The 19,135-nt window shown below is 41.2% G+C and overlaps 1 pseudogene; it reads left to right on the top strand.

Moving 5' to 3' along the window:
* Positions 1-11,797: 11,797 nt before the first annotated feature.
* LOC147440890 (uncharacterized) lies at positions 11,798-17,460 on the top strand (annotated as a pseudogene).
* Positions 17,461-19,135: the final 1,675 nt, after the last annotated feature.

Genomic DNA, 19,135 nt, shown 5'->3' with positions numbered 1-19,135 from the left:
TGATGTACTACCCTACACCTAACTGCTTGCGAAAATGCGCAAAGCTCTCTGAGGGAAGTTCTTTTGTAAGTAGATCAACAGGATTTTCTGTGGTGTGAACTTTGACAAGCTGAAGTTTCTTATCCTCGAGCATTTCCCTCGTGAAATGATACTTCACATCCACATGCTTTGTCTTTGAGTGATAAACTGGATTGCGAGCCAATTGTATAGCACTTTGACTATCACAATATAACATAGGAATCTCTTCTTCGATTCCCAAGTCTGTTACTAGTCGATTAAGCCAAATTGATTCTTTGCATGCCTCTGATGCTGCAACATATTCAACCTCTGTAGTAGACTGAGTAACACAATCTTGTAATCTAGAACGCCATGATACTGCTCCACCAGCCAATGTAAAGACATACCCTGACGTAGACCTTCGGTTGTCTAAGTCACCTGCATAATCTGAGTCTGTAAAACCCTTTACACTTAGCTCCTGACTCCCATAGCATATACGCATACTCTTTGTATCTTTCAGGTATCTCAATATTCCTTTCACTGCCTCCCAATGTTTCTTGCCTGGGTTTGACATGTATCGACTTACTACTCCCACTGCAAATGCAATGTTTGGGCGAGTAGCAATCATTGCATACATCAAACTGCCCACTGCAGACGCATATGGAATCTTATCCATTTCAGCCTGTTCTTCCTCAGACACAGGACAATCTTGTTTGCTAAGTTTCACATATGGTGGCAATGGAACACTCAGTGCCTTTCCCTTCTCCATATTGAAACGTTGCAAAACCTTGTCAATATACTCTGTTTGAGATAACCAAATCAACTTCTTTGATCTGTCTCTCTCAATGCGCATACCAAGTATATGACTTGCTTCACCCATGTCTTTCATGTCAAACGATTTTGCCATCTTTGAATTCAAAGCTGAAATTTCTTCCAAGTGCTTGCCATCAATCAACATGTCATCCACATACAAAATAAGGATCAGCCAACTACCATCCTTAGCCTTCTTTGTATATAGACAGTGATCGAACTCACTATGTTTGTAGCCTTGAGAAAGCATAAACTTGTGGAATTTATGGTACCATGCCCTCGGTGATTGTTTTAAGCCATAAAGACTCTTTAACAACTGGCATACCCAATCTTCCTTGCCTTTCTCAACAAACCCTTCTGGCTGCTGCATGTAAATTTCCACATCTAAATCACCATGCAAGAAGGCTGTCTTGACATCCATTTGGTGCAACACCAAATATAATATGGCAACCAATGCAAGAAAGCATCTCAATGTAGTCATCTTGACCACCAGAGAGAAGACTTCATCAAAGTCAATGCCTTGTTCTTGCTTAAATCCCTTGGCAACAAGCCTTGCTTTGTACTTTGGCTGACTATCATGAGCGGTGATCTTATACCTGTAAACCCATTTACAGGGTAGAGCCTTTTTTCCCTGTGGTAATTTAACTAGCTTCCATGTCTGGTTTTTATGCAGAGCTGTCATCTCTGACTGCATGGCCAATTGCCAATTCCCGAAGTCCTTCATTTGCACTACTTCCTTGTAACATGAAGGCTCATTGCAATCAGTCAACATGACATAGTTCATAGATGGAACAAACCTATCAGGAGGTTGCGTGACACGTCCAGATCTACGCACAATAGGTGGCTCAGGCTCAACCACAACCTGTGGTTCCACTCTATCCTGTCCTTGCCCCTCTTGAGCCCTGACATTTTGTCTTGCACGTGCAAGTCCATCTTCTTGGAAGACAACTCTTCTAATCTCCTCAACCCTCTCTGGTTTAGAATGATATTTGGATTCATTAAAGTGAACATCATTTTTGCGGACAACCTTTCTGGATTCGGGATCCCAAAGTCTGTACCCCATCTCACCAGAATTACCATAGCCTAGAAAGATGCACTTTCTACTCTTTGGCTCAAGTTTGTTCCTAAATTCCTTTGGAACGTGAGTATATTCCTCACAGCCAAAGACTCTGAGATGCTTGTATGAGGGCATTTTTCCTGACCATACCATCTCTGGCACTGAATCCTTGCTAGGAGATCTATTTACAAGATGAAAAGCTGTTGATACAACTTCAGCCCAAAACCCATTTGGCACTTGTGCATTAGACAACATACTTCTGACCTTCTCTTGTATGGTCCTATTCATCCTCTCAACAACACCATTTTGAGGAGGATTGTAAGGAGCAGTAAGTTCACGTTTTATACCTTTTGACTCACAAAAGTCCTGAAAGGCCTTTGAAACATACTCTCCACCATTGTTAGTGCGTAAGCATTTAAGCTTCTTGCCACTCTGATTCTCCACAAGTGTCACAAACGTTTTGAAAACACTAAACGCTTCATCCTTGTGCTTGAGAAAGTAAACCCATACTTTCCTCGAGTAATCATCTATAAATGTCATAAAGTACGAAGCTCCCCCTAGAGATAGGTTAGGCATAGGTCCACACAAATCACTATGAACAAGTGCCAACTGTGTATCTCTTCTACTGCTTCTATGCTTATGTGGCTGTTGTGTTTGCTTACCATACAGACAATGTTCACAGAATTCAAAATCATTAAATCAAAAGCCAGGCAAATAACCAGAACGAGACAAGATTTCCATTCCCTTCTTGGACATATGTCCTAACCGGCTATGCCACAAAGAAACGTTCGGCTGCTCGGTTACATTGATTACATTTTTAGAGACATTTGATACATAAATCATGTAAAGTCCTCCAGACTTTACTCCATGTGCTACTGTCATAGAACCCTTGGATATCTTCCACATGTTCTGTCCAAAAGTGGTGACGTAGCCAGCATCATCAAGTAAATTTGTGCTGATCAAGCTCTTTGTAATTGCGGGAACATGTCTCACATTCTTCAGCGTGAAAGAAGAGCCATTCTGAAACTTCAATTGAACATCTCCAACACCTAAGATCTCACATGTATGCCCATTGCCTAGCCGAACATGATCTTTAGTGGTCACATAAGAAGTAAACCACTCCTTGTTTGGAGACACATGAAGTGATGCCCCTGAGTCTATAATCCAATCACTCAGTGCATTTCCATCAGATGCTATAAGAAGAGCTGAGTCCATTGTATTCTTCAAGAAGTAGATGTCTCCTGACACTAGACTGTCATCCTCTGCAACAGTGTTTGTCACATTTATTTCTTGAATCTTCACTGAGGAATTGTTCTTCTCACCATGGTCTTCAGCTTTCTCTTTGCTTTTTTCTGCTTTCCATTCTCTACAGTCTCTTTTCATGTGACCCTTCTTGCCACAATGGTAGCATTCTATGTCACTCTTGCCTTTAGCACTGCCGGACTTGCTACGAGACTGATTCCTCTTTCCACCTTTGTACTTTTCTTTGGTCCTTCCCCTGACAACTAAGGCCGTTCCTTTGCCTTTGTCCATTGTCTTTCTATTGGTTTCTTCAGTAAGAAGACTTCCTTCTACACCTGCTATGTTCATACCATCTGGAGGTGCAGAATTACTCAAAGCTGTGCGAAAAGTCTCCCAAATTTCCGGCAATGTGATCAACAGGAACATAGCTCTAACAAGTTCATCAAACTTGACACCTTGAGCTGACAACTGACTATAGATTGTGTTGAATTCATTCACATGATTGGACATAGGTGTCCCTTCTTTCATCTTCAAGGCAACAAGCTTCTTAAGCCAGTATACCTGTGAAGCTACACTCTGCTTCTCATAAAGATCACTCAGCTTTAACCATGCTTGATACGCCGACATCTCGTCTGCTACATTGAAGTAAACGCTTTCTGCCAAAGTCAGCATAATGGTAGAAAGTGCCAATTCATCCATTTCGCTCCATTCATCTTCGTCCATATCGTCTGGTTTTATCCCCTTGAGCTTTATAGGTTTTATCTGCTTCTTTTGTACCAACACGTGCCAAATCTGCTTCTTCCACAATGGAAAATTGGTTCCATCCAGCTTCTTGATATTGTAAAGAGTAGTGTCCTATGATCCAGCCATAGCTACACTTCAAAGTAGTTTACTTTTCTGGGAAAAATTCGGCAGAGTTTCCCCTGTAAACTGACCTCTGAACCAATATCAACCTGTCAAATGAACCAAGAAAGCTTCAGATTTTGCAGAAATTTTGGCAGAGTCTCCTTTGTAAAATGGCTCTGGTGTACTAAAAACATACCAAAAAACAGCTCAAAAAACACTGTCTCTCTGACACTGTAAGCTGCGGGTAAACCTGTCCTGCACCTGTACTGTCTCTCACTGTCCTGTCACTGTCCTATAAGCATAGACTGCGACAATGCCTCAACGGCAATAAAGCAAAGATGCAATCCCAACTGTCTAACTCACAGTCAATACATCCTAGCTGCCTATCTAAGGGTGCTCGAGGGATCGCTCCAAGACCTGTATCACCGAAAGGATCTCAACATTCGAGAATCCCCTAGCTCAATAAAACCTCACTCGACCCTCAACAAAGGCTGCAGTAAATCTGACAGTACATAGACTTCCCACAAAGTCATACATCCACAAATTTCCCACTGTATGTTGTAACCGCTGCGGCGGTTGTTTGGTGCGTGACTCACAGCCAACAAACCCTCAACAGACATACATCATCTTTGACAATACATCCCATGTGGAAGTACCTGCAATGTCAGGATGAAATCTGGAATATCAAGTAGCAAACACAAGCTACCTAATGAACTAGTGGATGTCGCCTACAGTCTGTGTGTAGATGCGCCCGTGTCGTATGTGACACGCCTCCAAGAACTGTGAGCCGTCCTTCGATGTGTAGACAGCCACAAATCAACACTCTGGGAGTGTCGATATCCTCAGCACCTGCAGTCGTAGGCTGAAAACCCCAAATTTGCAGAGTCGGATCTGCACCCGTCGAGACCACGTAGTCAAAAATGGCCTGCACAGACCTTTGTCGAAGCCGAACGGTGGCCGAGATGACCTCAAAATGAAATTCTGACAGAAGAATTGGGGCCGTGTCTTCGCCTGTCGAATTTCACTCCAATCTGAGTTGGTGACTCTAGCCTCCTGCAGTGCTGCCCCGAGCCTCGATCTGAGCTCTGATACCAGTTGAAGGAGTACGAGCGGAAGTGCGACGCGAGAGAGAGTGCGAGAACAAGAGCACGATGATATGGTGAACTCGCTCTACTGTAATGTGTAGAGCATAGTGAGTTCTTATTAGGTTTTTACAAAAGAATATATGTACATACCTGGCAGCCCGCCCACTTACCTGGGCGACCACATTGGGCTTTATACCCCAACAACTCCTACTTGGGGTCACTATATTTCACCATAATAAAAAATTCCTATCAAGTGGGTTCAACAATATAGAATATTTTTTCTATATTTTCTCAAATTTTCACATGCAGAAGGGTGTTGAAAAATAATCTTGATTTAAAAAAAAAGATTAAATAGGAAAAGGGTCCCTTTACTGGTGGTGAAAAATTCAAAGTTGAGGGGTTTTATAAATTGTCCTTGAACATATGCAATATATAGGTTTTACATATAGTGACCCCCTTGAATGCCCCGAGTGGTCTTTCCACTAGCTCATTATTTTTGTGAAGGTGGCTAGACCTCTTGTGTATGGGTGGGCTACAAGCTTCACTCTATCTTATTGTAGACATAGCGAGAACCACATAAGAATGGAGAGCAGGAGAACAAGGGATAGTGGCATCTTTGTTTTCAAATTTAATAGATAAAAATATGGAATATGGTTAAGTTTGATTTTTAATGATTGTAATTTATTATTGGGGGTACATAAAGAGTCCATGAACATGATTAGTCTTTTTCCTCTTTGCTTTACTTGAGTGTTACTTTTGGTGATTTCTTCCACTTTATCTCCATTAAACTGTCTTACTGCCTTTATGGCTTGCGCTATATTCTTCATCTTATGAGAAGACTATATTAAGTATAGATTTTCTCCGATCTACTGCTACTTCATTTGCTTGGAAGCAACAAGAAATGAGGCAACAAGTAAGGGCGTTTTCATCATAGAAGAGTGCCTTTCTAGCGAGTACAAGGTGACAATCAGATTGGACCTTCATGGGCCTGCCACTTTGGCAACAACTCTCACAATACTACATACAAGCCCATCCTTGCAAGATAACTTCCACCAATTCATCCTTGCATCTTGAATAACTACATCCTCTAGAATCTTAGGATCCTTTATCTTGACTTGATTCCTAAGGAGCTCATCACCAAGAGTTCTAATGTAACTACGTTGGAGAGGGGGAAAGGGGATCACACCTAGCACACAACACAATGCCTCATTATAGCCCAAGGTATACACAACACCCCAATCCACTAGAGTTCACCTTAAAAACTTGACACTACCCGCAAGCAAACCACCGCCTACACACGACCATACGCACACACGCCTTGCAATGCACCAAGCAGACCCGTTCACTCTCCTCTGCTCAATTCATAGCCTTCCACAACCACAAAACCTCTCTCTAACTACCTTTGCATGAAAAAATTCAGGGCGGCACACACACCTACACACACCCGGAAACACATGCACACAAGCAGACAAGAGAAGGGGGAAGGGGTAATGACGCCAAGAGACAGCAACAATGAATGGTACTCTTGCATATACAATCATGTACAATCAATCCCTTACTAGCACAAACCTTGGCAACAAGACAATGGCTCCAAGAACCAGAAGCAACATTCGCCCAAAGCCCCAAAAGATTACTGTGTATATCCTTTTATAGGGGTGTCTAGGAGACCCAAAAAAAGAAAAAATGAGAGTTTCTTTAGCTAGTGCACTTCTACTTGAGACCCTTTCAGCATACTCTTTGCATTGCATACATTTGGCACATTTTCTTTTTGGCAAGTCTTGCATGGTGCATATGTCTTTGTCCGTCCAACTCGGCCGCCCGGCTTGACCCTTTCGCTTGCCCTTTGAGGCCTTTGAACTCACCTTTTCTCTCCCTCTTGCTCTCCATTGGTGGGATTGTCCCCTTGACTGGCTTTGTGACTCTCTCTCTCTCTCTCTCTCTCTCTCTCTCTCTCTCTCTCTCTCTCTCTCTCTCTCTCTCTCTCTCTCTCTCTCTCTCTCTCTCTCTCTCTCTCTCTCTCTCTCTCTCTGTGTGTGTGTGTGTGTGTGTGTGTGTGGCTCAGTTCCTCCCTTGCTGTGGGACCCTCCCCTAGGCTAGCGATATCTCTAGCGGGGGGGCACCCTTGCCTTCAGAACGTTTGGGCCCCTAGCCAGGCCACCACATCATCCCTTAGCTCACTACAGTGCCGCCCATCAATAGCCTCGTGGGTGTACACCATTGGCACCGCCCCTAGCCACCAAAAACCGCACCGGACAGCCCCCGACTCTGCTAGCAGAGCGCCCAGTCGGGCCCGCCATCGCTGCACGTTAAGGGAGCTCACTCCCGTCATCACATGCTCAAAAGGACACTATGTTGTGGCTCAAATACTCCAAACTCCTGCATTGAACCACTACATGTGGCACTACTGCCCGCCATGTGGAGGCTCCTTGTGAGCATGGCTTCCAAGCTTGTTTTTAAAAAAACCCCATTTGATGAAAAACAAAACCCATCTTAGCTTTCCAAGGCACTGCTTGCAAACTACCACTTGCTGATCTGATTGCCACAACAAAACACCAGGCTGCAAGCTCATTATGCCAACTTCGAACTCATCCGACCTTGCCGCACTTCAAGATTCTTGGAGACCCAGAACCGAGGCCGCAAAACATGTCTGTAGCCAATTCCGAGCAAATGCACCCATACTTCCAACTGCTATATCTTCTTGCTCCGGGTTTTGTTTGACGGGCAGTCAACTCCTGCTAACTCCATACACTGCATAGCACCTTCTTGAACTTTGTCGTGGTCCAAAAAATGCCAGATGGCCTGACTCCCCATATGGTCAAGTGGGCACCAACCTAACCCCCATGCAAAACTTCAACTGGCCATAAACTACAATTCGTAGCTCTGATCTGCAATCTTAAAAGATGGATAGGCTCCATAAATCAAGCACTACGTGCCTATACACTACCATCCACTTGGGCCACCTATTCGTAGGTGCCCTATCCAGCAAGAATATGCAACACATCGCACCTTCAAAACTCAATATATTGGGCTCTGTAGCTCGGTTTGGTGAGTCATCTGGACTTGCTCCTTCATCACTTGAAGCCTACATTCCTGAACTAATAGACAACACCTTGCACCTCCTTCATATGCTACCCAAATTAGCCCCCGCTAGAGCTTTTCTTGGCATATAAGCCGCATTAGCCATACATATCCCCTGCTACCTATCCGCTTATGATCTTTCTAGATGCAGTATCCCTTTGCCATGCTTTTGCTAGCTGCACATACTTGCCCATGGCATCTTCCATGGTTGGCCAACTTTGGTGGCACTATCATTGCCCACCCCCTAGTTGGGCATTTATGCTCAACCAAAAAAGATATTTATTCCACTACAAGCTACAAAACCTGGCACACAGTATGAGAAAACCAAATCATATTTACATAGTCTTATTCTGCCTACTGTCAAACCTTCAAGTGGTTTGCCCCACCCCCTGCATCACATAGCTTCCACCTGGATCAAACACCTACCATTGGTGTCTTCCACCCATCTGTAACTGCTCACCATAGTGCCGTACCCCAACACATAGACCATCATGTGTGTAGGATGCACGTAGCCTAACTTGAGCACTCCATGCATCCCTCATTAAACAAGCATCCACTCCATACCAAGCAGCATCAAGCATACCACCATCCAGAAAACATGTACCTGACACCAAGCTCGAACACATGTCTAACCCTCCCTCACAACCAAATAAAGTGGAGGACTCAACCATAGACCCCTACATCTGTTGAACTAACCATCACATAGTTGTATCCACCATCATACTTATCAAACATAGCTTACATACTTTCAATGGAAGCAAAGCCACTTCCTGGGATTCTTCGTTATCCACTACTGGACATGTTTGCTGCATTGGAATCTCCACCGTCTTTGGCAACACAACCTCCTCTTTGTCCACACACTCAATTCCAGCATCATTGAGCCCTTCCTTGTCAACGGGTCCTTCAAGGTCAATCAACACCATCTGCTCTTCAGTTTCAACCACCTGCTCTTCAAGCACCTCTTCTACTCCTCCATCATACTCCGCTAAGGAAGAGAGAAATTTGTTCCCTTTTGCATCCTCCTCATCTTCTTCCATAAGCACATTTGTTCTATCTCCTCTGGAAAAACTCTGCACTTGTTGCACCACCATGGCACATACCACCGCCACTTTCATTAGCATGGCCATTAGCGTGGCACCACACACCACCTTTCCCTCCATACCATCATCGGTTGGCCTAGACTACTCACCTTGGTCTCTGTCATGCATATTGGCTTGATATGTTCCCTTATCTTATTGCACATGGTCTACTACCATATCATCAAACACATAACAAGGAAGATTTACCTTTATCAGCTCCGGTTCCTCAGACTCCGTCTCCTTGCCATAGAATGTGGACTCATCCGCTCTATTCTCCTCACTTGTCTCCCAACTACTCGAGCTTGTACCTTCATCATCACTGGCATCATATACCGACTCCATATCTACATCTTCATCCGCTTGCTGCTCCACAAAAGCTTGACCATCACCATGACTTTGATCACTTTCTTCATCTTATTCTGTCCCTTAATACCTGCAACCTGATTGCACTCCGCTATCTTTTCATGCAAACTTTCCACAAGAACAGGCTTTACCTCTTCAATTTGCACTAGAACCTCCACATCTGCTATTGTTTTTGCACCTTGTTCCGCTTCAACATGGAGTTTCTCTTTGTTGACAAGCTCATCCACCCTCAGCACATGCACATCACAAACCGGCAACCTCCAAGGAACATAGCCACTAGTAGGCCTTACCTCGACAAGATTTGCACTTCGAACAATTGGAATTGCCTTTGGTCGGCCAGGCCAAAGAACACTTTGCTACCTCCACAAGAGGCACATAATCTGCTTGGTTCAACACACCCAATTCGAGCTTCTGCTTTACCTTTCTGTTCTTCATCTTGGCCAGATAGACCAGGACTTCATAGATATCCGCACCGTCTTTGACCTTTTCTCTAATCCTCGGATGCAAGCACCCTAGCATCTTTGACAGCTTCAAGTATAGGTTGTTATTTACCCCAGTAGCAACCTCTAACTACTTCCAATTGGCTTCAAACTGCTCAATGAAAATAGAGAAATTCTTACTCACATCTAGGCATACCAAATTCAACTTTGTACCAGCTTCCTCCATCGTAATCACCTCTTGAAACCGCTCCAAAAACTGACTTTGCAATCTTTGCCATGATCCTCGATCACTGCTCTTTAAACCATCGAACCACACCTTGGCTCATCCTTGCACCGACAGCGGCACCGTCTGCAGCTTTTCCGCATCCGTCAGCATATGCATCGACAGTAGCCATAAATCAAAATCTGCTAACCAATCCTCGAGATCTTCAACGCCTGTAAATATAGGCCAAGAACCTGGCTCCACCATCTTTCCTAGCTTTAACTTCGATCATCAAACACTTCAACCATCCGCCAACTGCTTTGCTGGCTAAAAACACTCTTCAAACTTCAAACTGGAGCATCAAACAACTCCTCAGTGGGGGCACCAAAACATGGAGAGGGGGAAAGGGGAACACACCCAACACACAACACAATGCCTCACTATAGCCCAGGGTATACACAACGCCCCAATCCACTAGAGTTCACCTTCAAAACTCGACACTACCAACAAGGAAACCACCGCCTACACACCACCATACGCACACATGCCTTGCAATGCACCAAGCACACCCGTTCACTCCGCTCTGCTCAATTCACAGCCCTCAAGAACCAGAGAGCCTCTCTCTAACTCCCTTTTCACAACAAAATTTGGGGGGGCACACACACCTACACACACCTAGAAACACACGCACACAAGCAGAGAAGAGAAGGGGAAAGGGGAAATGATGCCAAGAGACAACAATGAATGGTACTCTTGCATATACGATCGTGTACAATCAATCCCTGGTTCTTGGAGCCGTTGTCTTGTTGTCGAGGTTTGTGCCGTCAAGAAGCAACATTCGCCCAAAGCCCCAGAAGATTAACGTGGATATCCTTTTATAGGGGTGTCTAGGAGACCCAAAAAAAAGACAAAAATGAGAGTTTCTTTAGCTCGTGCACTTCTACTTGAGACCCTTTTATCATTCTCTTTGCATTGCATACATTTGGCACATTTTATTTTTGGCAAGTCTTGCATGGTGCATATCTCTTTGTCCGTCCAACTCGGCCGCCCGGCTTGACCCTTTTGCTTGCCCTTTGAAACCTTTGATCTCACCTTCTCTCTCCCTCTTGCTCTCCACTGGAGGGATTGTCCCCTTGAACGTCTCTCTCTCTCTCTCTCTCTCTCTCTCTCTCTCTCTCTCTCTCTCTCTCTCTCTCTCTCTCTCTCTCTCTCTCTCTCTCTCTCTCTCTCTCTGGCTCAATTCCTCGCCTGCTCTGCAGGATCCCCCCCTATGCACTAGAGATATCGCTAGTGGGGGGGCACCCTTGCCTTCAAAAGGTTTGGGCACCGAAACTAACCCTAATAAGGCCACCACGTCATCCCTTAGCTCACTGTAGAAACACCCATCAATAGTTTGCGGGTGTGCGCCATTGGCGCCGCCCCTTGCCACCAAAAACTGCACCGGACAGCCCTCGGCTCCGCCAGCGCAACGCCCAGTCGGGCCCGCCATCGCTGCACGCCAAGGGTCCCCTCATCACATGCTCAAAAGTACACTACGTTGTGGCTCATATACTCCAAACTCCCGCATTGAACCACTACATGTGGCACTACTGCCCGCCATGTGGCGGCTCCTAGTGAGCATGGATTCCGAGGTTGTGTTTAGAAAAATCCCATTTGATGAAAAAAAAAACCCATTTTAGCTTTTCAAAGCACTACTTGCAAACTACCACCTGCTGATCCAATTGCTGCACCAAAAAACCCGGTTGCAAGCTCATTATGCCAACTCCGAACTCATCCGACTTTGCCCGACTTCAAGACTCCTGGAGACCCGGAACCGAGGCCACAAAAACATGAATATTCATCTGTAGCCAATGCACATGAATATTCATATGTAGCCCATCCTTCCAACTACTATATCTTCCTACCCCGGGTTTCGTTTGCTGAGCAGTCAAATCTTGCTAGCTCCATACACTGCATAGAACCTTCCCAATATTTGTCGCAATCCAAAAATGCTAGATGGCATGACTCCCCATATGGTCAATTGGGCACCAACGTAGCCCCCGGCAAAACTCCAATTGGCCATAAACTTCAATCCGTAGTTCTGATCTGCAATTTGAAAAGACAGATATGCTCCATAAATTGAGCAGTATGCATCTATACACTGCCATCCACTTGGGCCACTTGTCCCCAGCTGCCCTATCCGACAAGAATCTGCAACACACTGCACCTTCAAACCTCAATATCTTGGGCTCCGTAGCTCGGTTTGCTAAGCCGTCTGGACTTGCTCCTTCAACACTTCAAGCTCTACATTCTTGGACCAAAAGACAACACCTTGTACCTCCTTCATATGCTCCCTAAATTAGCCCCCTCTGGAGCCTTTCTTGGCATATAAGCCGCATCAGCCATACATATCCGTTGCTACCTGTCTACCCATGATCTTTCTAATTGCTCTAGCCCTTTGCCATGCTTCTGCTAGCCTGTACATACATTCCCATGCCATCTTCCATGGTCGGCCAAATTTGGCTGCATCAACGTACTTGCTCAAAATTATCCAACTCGTCCAGTTCTACACTTATGTCCCAATACTGTAAAATATATTGGCTTATTGATAAATGTTTTTGCATCAAACATGAATCCCAATCTAAAAAAATGTTGTTCCTTCCTGTTGGTGTAGGAAGGAGCTCCATTTGCGTTGCTTTTTGAAAGGCATCCTTGGACTTGGATTATTTTTTGTTTAACACACTATCCACCGTCTGTAGGCCATGTCTTCAAGGGAAGGATTAATTTTCAATGCCTTGAATTCATCAAAAGTACAACATTCATGATCAATATCTCTCAATTTATAGACAAAAGTATCCACCATGTCTTTGTTGGCGGTCTTTGTCCTCCCCCACAAAAATTTTGGGGGCTTCATTCTCTTGAGCATTTTTGCCACCTATTTTGTGTCTAAAGATGGCAACAAATCAGCCTCATTAGAAGTACCAACCCGTTGGATAGGTTGCTACTAGGGCCTTTACAGTTGCAAGGTGTAACCCTATTATGGCATGTTGACTCATGGATCTATGAGTCATGTAGCATTTTTATTCAATACAACAATTTGGTGCTCTATCAATGTGTACCTCAAATGCTTTAAAATCTTTCCTTTTAACCATTCATACTCTGAATCACAAGCGGTGTCCAACTCTATGCTTGCCATGCAAACATCAAGGGGATAATTAACATGCTCAGGAGTAGTAGGTAAGCCTTGCTCAAAGTCAAAGTGATGTGTAGTCCATATGTTTGAAGTCGCTCGACATGGTGCCTAGCAAATAAAAGAGTAATTACCTCAGTAGCTTTATATGTGAGCAATCTAAGATGATCAAAACTTGTATTGAAGCTAGCATGAAGAAGTTGTGTATACTTTGACGTCCGTCTTTTGATGACTTGCCAAAAATGATGAGTAATCTAAATACTATCAAAAGGCTTTGTGATGTAAAACTTATACACATGAACTTGCATGCATTATCCACTTAATGAAATCATTTTCTTTTTTTCTTCAAAAAATTTAATAAAATTTGAAGCTGTAGAATATTATGTTGCAAATTTATAGAGTTGTACCTTCAATAGGTCCACTTTGAGCACTGATCACTTGTAAATGTACCATGTGAGTTCAGTAGAAGGGGTCTTATAATAAAAACATTTTAGGAAATTTAATAGAGATACATTAAAATAATGGGTCTTTATATTACATTTTGAAAAGAAAACTAAAATAAGGGGTCATTTTATTCATTCAAACATGTTAAAAGAGAGTTTTTTTTAATTAGCTCACAAACGCATGTTATCTAGGGGAGTACTAAATAGTGAATCCCCCAAGTAGAGTAGTGTTGAAACTATGAAATGGTTCATCCACTATAGAGACAAGAAGTACTCTCTATGCAAAAGAAAACCAAAAGTGTGGAATCTTCATTGGAAGAGCAGGTAGATGATTTTCTCAAGTAATATAGATACATATTATAAATTAAACCATCATAAAAAAGTTTCTGTGTACTTTTTTTGGTCTTCATAGGAATTTGAGTTTGAAGACCTCAATTTAGATAATGTAGATGGACGTTTTACGTCTTCTGTAGCATTGCTATCAAGTGGAAATGTAAAAAGAGTCAAAGCCATGCCTGAGCAAAGAGAAAGTCTTTTGAGTGACATGCCATTGAAGGTAATGCCATTAATGGTATATGTGTTTTATTTTTACACTAAAATATTCTCATATATGTTTTATATATTCTTTTACATTAATTGGGATATGAGACTATGGATTCCGTTTCATCGTCATGTCAAGCAAATAATCATGAGGCTTCACAAAAAAGTACAAGAGAGAGAAAGATAACAATCTCTACTTCAATAAAGTCTTTTAAACATTTTCTTTGACTTGTACTCAACTTTGTAATAAGGTGCATAGTTTTTGTTCAAGAAGACCAACATGTGACCCTGGCGTTGGTGCATCCAAAGAGACATCACTTTTATTCATCTATCTCCTCTTCCAAGTGAAACACTATCAATATTATCTTACTACATGTATAGCATGTTGCATTTCTAAAAGTGATACATGAAACAATCTCTTGATAGATTCTAACAAACATGAATGTATGTAAGATGCAGCAAATTATTCTTTGATACCAAGCTTGGGAAATTCTCATAGACATTGCTTTTCATGAGATTTTTCACAAGGTGTTAGTTTTTTCTCAACAAACGTAGGAGTGCTCTACTTGGTGGGGGGGAGAGAGAGAGAGAGAGAGAGAGAGAGAGAGAGAGTCCTCCTATTGGTCTATCTTGGTGTAGACATGCTACCAAGCTTGATTATGCAAATCAAATAAGTTAGCATGGTGTGAAGAAATGAAAGCTAAGAGAAGTCAATGTAATCATAAAACTTTCTTTAAAAATAAAGTGGGTTTTAGAATTGGCCTTAACAATGGGAACACAATGGGATTCAATGTATCTGCTCTACTCTCTTATTTGCTATCAAGTCTAGAAGTGCAAATTGGGTGATTCATTAAGTTTTTCAAGATGAAGGCCCATAATTGTTCCACTGTGTTATTATAAAACTTTTCATATCTAAGAGTGGAGTTGTGAAAAGATTAAGGCTCATAGTTTACAATGTACCAGGAGAGCTTCAGGTTTCAAATACTTGAGTTGGCTTTCTTTTTATATTAATACATGGATAGCCTCTCGTGGAGGTCACTCAAAAATATGTATGATAGCACATGAGTTCAACCAAAGGGGTCTATTTCTGTTACAAATCTACAAAAAATATACATATATAAGGGTATTCCAAATTAAAAATTTGAAATTCTTGGTCTATAGGGAGTCTCTTTATTAAGAAAGGTGGTACATAAGGGGCTCATATATACATAAGATAATGTAGAATAAGGGGTTTTATAAAGACCTCTTGAATGCACGTGCTATACCGGATCGCTATATAGTGAGCCCCTGAGGATAGCACAGCTTTTTTGTAAGTAGGCAAACCCCTCTCTCTTCATAGAAACATACTCAACGTTCAAGTTTTTGTTTGTGTCTATCTTGTGTGTACACATGTGCATCCACATACAACTTCTCTCTACTCTCTTCTTCTCGTTGATCGAGCCTCTCTCTCTCTCTCTCTCTCTCTCTCTCTCTCTCTCTCTCACACACACACACACACACACACACACACACACATTGTTACGTTGGTAGCCACCCCTCCACAATCCCGAAAGGCGAATCACACAAGCAAATATGCTTCGATCAAATCTAGTAGTGCATTGTCCATGAGCCTCCTCTCTTTGCCAACTCTCTCTCTCTCTCTCTCTCTCTCTCTCTCTCTCTCGCTATATATATATATATATATATATATATATATATATATATATATATATATATATATATATATACACACACACACACACACACACACACACACACACACACGACAAACTTAAACTACATCTAGAGTTGGTACATGAACGACCGAGCTTTGTTGTAAATAGGCGAGTCTCTCTCTCGTCATAAAAACATTCTTAACATTCAATTTTTCATTAGTGTCTCTTATGTGTCTACACACTCTCACCCCAATAACCAACATTTAGGGGAGGAAGGATAGCAACAACAAAGGTGCTTAGCATTCAACAATTTTTTAAATACTTTAAGAAAGCTTATAGTAGTGCCTTTTGAAATACAAACTTACACAAATTTTAAAAAATATCAATATTAATTTTTAAAAGACCTGTTGAAAAGATAAAATCAAATATATCTTTAAAATCAAATTTGTTAAATAACAAAATCTCTGTCAAAATTATATTTTTTTGTTAGGTGCACCTAGACTGATACATTTAGCTTATGTATAAGTAGAGTGTGTTTTGACTTCAATTGTCAAAAAGGTTTTCACTTGTTGCAATCTTACCTTTCATTTTTGTACATTAAATCTAACTCTTTTTGTACTTTAGATTACAATATATACAGCAGACAGCCTTTTTCCTTTGAAGTGAAAGGTTTTCACTTTCTAAAATCTTACCCTTCACCTTTGTATTTTAAATCTAGCTCTTCCTCTATTTTAGATTATATGCTTTGTAAGGATTTCTTTGAGTGAACCAATGAGTGACACATGGAGAGCTCTTTAGCCTTGAAAATTTTAAGCTGCATTATATATAATATAGATTACATAATTTGTTCATGGGATTATTGAGTAAATTAACGCAAAGCTTAAATAGTCTCTTGCTACTAAGCTTGGAAACGAATCTTCCAAGAAGCTAACAAAGAAAACAAAGGTAGTATTAAAAGTTAACCTACATGTGTAAGAAATAATCCAAATATGTTAATATTAAGCTATTTTTGTTGAATTTTTTAGGATAAGAAATGTATTGCAGGTCACATATCGAATGTGTATGTTTCAAATTTTGATGAATTAATTCTCATCTTTTTTATATTTAGTTCTTTTGTTATGACACATATAAAATGTGTTTTCATAAAACCTTTTGTTATAGTAGTAAGTTATGTGTTAATGTAGGTTTCATCTTTGAATGTGGAGGAGGAGGAGACTATTCTCCTTAAATACTTTGACCTCCAGACAATTGAAGACATATATCTAGTTTCAAAAGCTAGTTACTACAAGATTAAAAGCGAGGAGAGCTCATTTATTGAGAAAAAGAGAGGTTTGAGATTGGAGGAAATGAGAGTGAATGTGTTGAGGTGGTTGGTTGATAGTGGGGGGGTTATCATTGAAAGGCAACTTGATCATGAGTAGACTTTTGATAAAGTGAAAGTCGTTTTTATGTAAGAGCTTAAGTGCAAAACAGGCCATGTTGAACATCATAATTCATGTTATTTGTCGTTTGCTTAGTGATTGAGCATTTTATTGTTTTACAACTAACTGACATATTATCTCTTTTGAGATGATGATGTTATTTTTATTTTCAAAGAGATTAAATTTCAATGTTTAAATGTAGTCACTTTAAGTCGTGAGGTTTGATAAGAGTTTCAACAGAAATCTACTTGATTATTAGTAGTTTTATTGTTACTTTGGATTGTATGTGATAGAAATGTTCAATGTTCGCTTGGTGATTGAGCAAGTTATTTGTTTTGGAACTAACTAAACGTATTATCTCTTTTGAGATGATGACGTTAAATTTTATTTGCAAAGATATTAAAGTTCAATGTTTTGGCTTGACAAGAGTTTAAAGATAACTCTACTTGATTATTAGTAGTTTTATTGTTACTTTGGATTCTATAGGATAGAAATGTTGAAAAAGATTTGATCTTCTTTTAGTCTAAGTTGTAACTTTATTGATTAGTGTAATGTGTGTTATAGTAGATGGTCCAAAAGTGACACAAAGATGATACATTGGTCGGTTTAAAGGCTAAAAAATAATTAATATTTATCTATAGATCAATCAATTTGTTTATTTTTTTTATTTTTTTAAATGTCCCTTCAACTTTCTATATGTAAAATTTTTGTAGGACATCCCTCTAATTTTCTATATAGCAATTTTGTATGGACGTCCATCTAATTTTCTATATGTAAAAGTTCAATTGAAAGCCTCATCTAATGTTTTAGATACACTACCTAAGAAATGTTCCATTTTTTTTACATTGCACTTTTTCTAGATTTAGTTGGATCAATCTAGAAAAGTATATAGAAAATTCTTATATATATATATATATATATAGAAAACGTTTCAAAAGTCCTTGTGTATTAAACTCACTAACAACAAGGAGAAACTTATATTGTATAGAGAAGCTGAGGACGCCCTCCCTGCATATACTGCACAGCGATGGCCTTGCTTCCACCAGCCACTACCCTGCCTTCACCTTCAAAAGACCAAAGTGACCTGAAACTGATGGTAGTAAATGATGGATTGTGGGTACTATGGTAGGGAAGGGCTGAATTCCTAAATATTGAAGGTATCGATGCGTTGGATAGCTGACTAATGTTGGTGATGTAGGTTGAGGCCAAGCAATGGGCATACCTACTATTGAGGCTCAGGAGGATCTACTGAAAACACAAGTCTGGGACTGAAGATAGTGTTGAGAATCTGCAAAATGTACGGTGCTCCTACATAGGCGATGGGTTGAATTTGTTTCCCCCGATGTTGGATTTGAGAGAGAGAGAGAGAGAGAGAGAGAGAGAGAGAGAGATGTGGCCGATAGTACTAGTGCTATATGAAGCTGGATTCTTTAGAGCTCCAACAGGTAATGGTGTAGACAATGCTACCACCTCGGATGCAAGAGCCTTCCATCTTGATTTAGAGCACGAAGTTCGTCTGCGTAGTTTGCACGTGTACCCATTATTGGAGAGTTGTGCAATTGCATCACCATTGTGTTAAGAAAGGTGACATAGTGTGAACTTCAAGGTGGAAAACCGTTTTGTTTGATGCCCGCTTTGGCAGTTTGAATAAGGCCTAAGTTGCATTGAAGTGTGAGAACATGTTTTTAAAGGCTTTTTATACTTGGAT

This window comes from Adiantum capillus-veneris, chromosome 15 (assembly GCF_014529385.1).
Source record: "Adiantum capillus-veneris isolate H3 chromosome 15, ASM1452938v2, whole genome shotgun sequence".
Lineage (NCBI taxonomy): Eukaryota > Viridiplantae > Streptophyta > Polypodiopsida > Polypodiales > Pteridaceae > Adiantum > Adiantum capillus-veneris.
Note: the sequence above shows the minus strand (reverse complement) of the source record. Positions and strands in the feature narration are given on the sequence as shown.